We start from the raw sequence: 5380 nt of genomic DNA on the forward strand, positions 1-5380 counted from the left end.
CGCGCACAGGCACTAAGTCCGAAGGCGTAACGGCGGCACTAGACAGGCACTCGCACTTGCACCGCACTATTATTTTCCTCGCGCGCGGACACTAAGTCCGGCAGCGTATTGCTTTTACCGCACGAGACAAAGTTCCAGCGGCGTATTGCTTTACGCTCGCAGACCAAGTCCCAGCGGCGTATTGTTTTACGCGCACAGACACCAAGTCCCAGCGGCGTATTGCTTTACGCGTCCAGACACTAAGTCCCAGCGGCGTATTGTTTTACGCGCACAGACGCTAAGTCCCAGCGGCGTATTGTTTTACGCGTCCAGACACTAAGTCCTAGCGGCGTATTGTTTTACGCGCACAGACACCAAGTCCGAAGGCGTAACGGCGGCACTAGCCCGGCACTCGCACTTGCACCGCACTATTATTTTCCTCACGCGCGGGCACCAAGTCCGGCGGCGTATTGCTTTACCGCATGAGACAAAGTCCCAGCGGCGTATTGCTTTACGCTCGCAGACCAAGTCCCAGCGGCGTATTGTTTTACGCGCACAGACACTAAGTCCCAGCGGCGTATTGCTTTACGCGTCCAGACACTAAGTCCTAGCGGCGTATTGTTTTACGCGCACAGACACCAAGTCCGAAGGCGTAACGGCGGCACTAGACAAGCACTCGCACTTGCACCGCACTATTATTTTCCTCACGCGCGGGCACTAAGTCCGGCGGCGTATTGCTTTTATTTATCTACTCGCGCGGGACAAAGTCCCAGCGGCGTATTGTTTTACTCGCCTGGGCTCTAAGTCCGAAGGCGTAATGACAGCACTAGTCGATCACTTGCACTAGCACTTCTCTGTGTTTCAAAACTGGCTGCTTTTTTTGCTGTGTCTTGATGTGTCACTTTGAGAACGTGGCACATAGACCGCAGCGTGTTGCTTTGCGGACGCGGATACACTAGGTACCGCTGCGAGCGGCTTCACGAACACCTGCACCGAGTCCCCCGGCGTATTGCTTTACGAACGCGGACGCTAGGCCCGCGGCGTGTTGCTTTACGAACGTTGGCGCGCAGTTGCAAAGTAGCCCGTGCGGCGGCGCTGCAGTCGCGCGTCCCAAGATGTCTTCCACTCTGCCCTAACCTCTGCCACGTTTTTCTATGTGCTCTCACGCTTCTATAAAAGCGATCTCCACTGTTCTTTATTACTACTTTTCTTCCCAAGCACTTTCACTCCACTTTTGCGTTATTTCCTCGCCCGATTTCTTTGCTTTTCCGCAAGAACTCGAACACCAAGTACGGAGCGACGTGAACGCGTGCACTCAGTATGCCGCCATCTTGTGGACTAGTAGATAGGGACAGAGGGAATCTCGTTAATCCATTCATGCGCGTCACTAATTAGATGACGAGGCATTTGGCTATAATCTGTGGTCCTCGATACGAGGACCATACTTCCGAGGTTTATCCCCCTCGTAGGGACATAAAATATAATATATTTGCTTCGTAACCCGAAGGTTACAGCAAATTTGATTTATTGCTTGGACGTAATGAGTTAATAAATAAATGGTATTGAATAAATAAATAAATAAATAAATAAATAAATAATGTTAAAAGCTGGGTCTACTTTTATGTGTCTAAAAATATGTTGCACATCTCAATGGAGCTTCTTAGGACATTCATAACAAGCGTCTTTATTGTTTTATTTCCAATACCCAAGCGCTTGAGGTTATACTCCGTGGAAGGCGTAATGGTGCCACGGCTGCCCAAGACCACCGGTATTACTTCACCCTTGCCGACATTAAATCTTGCCTTCAGGTGTTCGAGGCATGGTTGATACTTGTTGACCTTTTCTTTCTCCGCTCGCGAGAGGTAATCCTTATTCTCGTAGCGGACGGTAACGTCGACCACGAGAACCCTTTCCTCGTTTTTGATTACGAGGTCCGGCTTGAAAAGATCACCTCCCACCCGGAGCGTAGGTTCAACGAAAACTTCATTTTTAGCTCGTAAACTTTCGGCAAGGGTCATTTTTGCCTCGTCATGCCGCTTCATCCTCAGGCCCTTCGTGTACTGGCACAGCCCGAGTATATGTCCAAGTGTCTCGGGCTGGGCTCGACATTTTCTACAGTTAATGTCCAAATTTTTGTCGACCCGTGCCAGTACTGTTCTTGTTCCAACGGTATTGGTCCTGAGTTTGAGGGCATCTATAAATCTCGATGGCCTGAGCAGTTCGTATTCCTCAAGCCACACGTTGCCAGTTTTGTTTCTCGAGAAGTCAGGTACGCCCTGCCCCTGACTTCTCAGTTCTGCCCATTGCTTAGTATGTTCTGCTTTTAATCTCTTTCGGGCCCTTTCAATGTCTTCTACTGAGGCTGGCCAATTGATCCTCAGCGAGTTGGCCATTTTCTTAAGTTTATCGTTACATTTCTCATCAATCAGGCTGGACACCGCCGGATCGATCGAGCTTTTCATTTTAATAGCACTTTTAAGGGTGCCAAGTTTGACAATGTGTTCAAATCTTGGCAGCCCCAAACCGCCCCAGGATTTGGGGGCATAGAAAAAACCAGTGGCCGTTGAAGGCGTAAGGTGAAATATGGCCTTTATTTCCTGTCTGACTTCGCTGTCCAGCAATCTTAGAACGCAGTCGCTCGGCGGGTTTACGAGAAGGTTATAGATATATCGGGGAAAGATGTACTTTATGATCAATTCTAGCTTCTGGCATGGTTTGAGAGAGAGCTTTCTAACCCTCCTCACCACACTCAGCAGCTCGGGAACAATTACGCCACAGTGTATGCCCTTCCATGGCCCCATTTTGGCACCTAGGTACCTGAAGGCCTCGTCGGGATCGATCGTTGGGATGGTGTTATTCCCAAGTTTAACTTTTGGTTCTTTAACGAACCAAGTTCGTCTTTCTGCGACTATTTGAAATATCTGACTTTTGTCCCGGGAGATGGTCATACCGAGGCCATTCAGATACTCGTTGAGCATATCCACTTGGCGCTGCGCTTCCCCGATATCGGCGCCGAGCAATACTACGTCGTCAGCGAAAGCCAGTACAGGGATCGTCCGTGAATCATTTATGTTTATCCCCCTGGTTTGATTCTCGATCAAATCCAGCAGTGGCTCCAAGCACAGATTGAATAGCAGCGGCGACAGAGGGTCGCCCTGCTTAACTCCCCTGAGGATCGTAATCTCGACCCCCATATTATTTTTAGTCTTGATCGTTGTCTTGCCCTCACTATACATACAACCAATCAAGTCAGTAATGGGGGTCGGCACTCCCTTCCTCCTCAGGCAGGGAACAATTGCCGAATGAGGCACTGTATCAAAGGCTTTTGAGATATCCACTATTGTGAATATCCCGCCTTTCTTTTTCTTACTATGATCCAAGGCAGCGCTCAACAGGTCTATGTTAATTTTACAGCCGCTCTCGGCGGTGAATCCTTTCTGCCTTGGATTCAATACAATGCCCCTTCTTATCCTCCCGTCAATAATGGAGGAGAAAATACGGCCGAGAATGGGGCCAATAGTTATTGGCCTCCAATTCTCGGCCAGGCTGCTATTCTTGTTTGCTTTTGGAATTAATGTTGTTCTATTTTCCTTCCATATAGGAGGAAAATAGGAATAATAAATCAAGATGTTGTATAGCTTAGTTAATATTATAGGCAGGCCGGGGATCAGAAGGTGTTCCTTCTGGAAACCATCCGGTCCTGCCGCAGCCTTCATTCTTATTTTGCTTAGTTTCTCCGCCACATCCTCAACAGCAATTGGCGGGAAGATTTCGCATAAGGACAGCTCGGGGGCTCTACCTCCTGGGACAGGGACTTCGACAGGTCCTGTCTGGCCCCATAGATCCTCGTAGAGTCCCTTCACTTCCTCAGCACTAGGTGGATCCCTAGCCGGTTGGAGGAAGGCCTGATCATCGTTTATAACAGCATCAGCCAACCTCTTTGGATTTTCAGTGAACAACTCCTGGCAACGTGCGAAGGAGTATCTCTTTCTAGCGTTTCTGTTCTTTCTATTGCTGTTTTGGTGTGCAATCCGTTTATTGTTTTCGTTTCTTGCCCTCTTTTTGTTTTTATTAATTTCTTGTAAAGCTCCATAGAGCGTGCATTTTATAAAATCATTTATAGCGCTCTCAAGGGCTTCCCTATTTCCCTTGAGAGAGACCCAGATAGTCATCAGTCGAGTGTGGACCCACCTTAAAACAGGTGGCACCTCGACTTGTGTCGAAATAGCGGACTCCAATTGGAGTTTCCACTCTTGATATTCTGAACCGCTGATTCCAGGCTCTTCAAAACACGCATTGCCTGGATCAACGGGATCGCACCCTCCCTCTGTCACCTGAGTTGGCTCTGTTTCCTCACCAATCAGTCTCAGCTTCTTTCGCTGATACCTGATTTGGTCGATCGTCTTGCTGGTGAGGATCTCGCTTATCATTTTATTGGGGAATTTGTGGTCCTTATAGGTCTCACAAAGTTCCCTTAATTGGGCCAACTCCTCCAACGTCCATTTTTTCTCAGGGGGGTCCGTTCCCCTTCTTTTGACGTTTCTTACGGCAGGGTGCGCATGCCGCTCGTGGGTAGACAGCCCTCTAAGCGTCCCAAAACTCATGGAGCAGGTTTCGCATCTGTGCGAGCCGCCAGCACTCTGACTCGTGCCTCTACAGTGAGGCAGGTGACATCTGGCCCCATGAAGCTTCGGGAAGCCTTTCCCACAGTCTTTGCATCTCCATTGGATGCGGGCTGTCACATGATGTTGTTCCAGGTGCCGCCCTAGGTCCGATAACGACAAAAAGAAAAGGTCGATTTCCCTTTTCTGGCAGACAGGGCAGGCAACCTGGTCACCCACGATCGGTACCATTATTTCGTTCGTGTCCGGGGATGTAGCCGGGTCGTCAACAGAAGTCCCCTCCAGAGCGGAAAAATCCGCCGCGGCGCCTCCGGGACCGAGAGACGCCACGTCCGAGGCTCTATCAGAGTTTCGATTTACCATGATATTTTCTTAATTTTATTATTTTATTTTACTTCCGATTATGTCCAGCTCATAACCTTATTACTGCCAAGTCGTGCCAAGAAAAATAACCAAGGAACGAGTTCCTTTAATGGAGATAACTCCATTCCTTTCACGGTGTCATCACCGTTGAATCGGCAAGCCGATTTTAGGTGTCGTCTTTCGCTCCTGCTTCGCCGCACTCCCTTTAGCCATACTCGGTGTCCGGGGGGATACTCCCCACGCTGACACGAATGAGTATGTTACCGGCGGTACCACGTGGAGGTAGGAGTGCGACTTGAGCAGACAGAGCCGAAGCCCTGCCTGCCCCCAAGCAACTATGACTCTTTCATCGTCGGAGGCAAGCCGTTTTTCAACGTCTCGCCACGCAACGAGCAAGATCGCTTCGCTCAACCAGC

This window comes from Bombus huntii, unplaced genomic scaffold (genome assembly GCF_024542735.1).
Source record: "Bombus huntii isolate Logan2020A unplaced genomic scaffold, iyBomHunt1.1 ctg00000156.1, whole genome shotgun sequence".
Lineage (NCBI taxonomy): Eukaryota > Metazoa > Arthropoda > Insecta > Hymenoptera > Apidae > Bombus > Bombus huntii.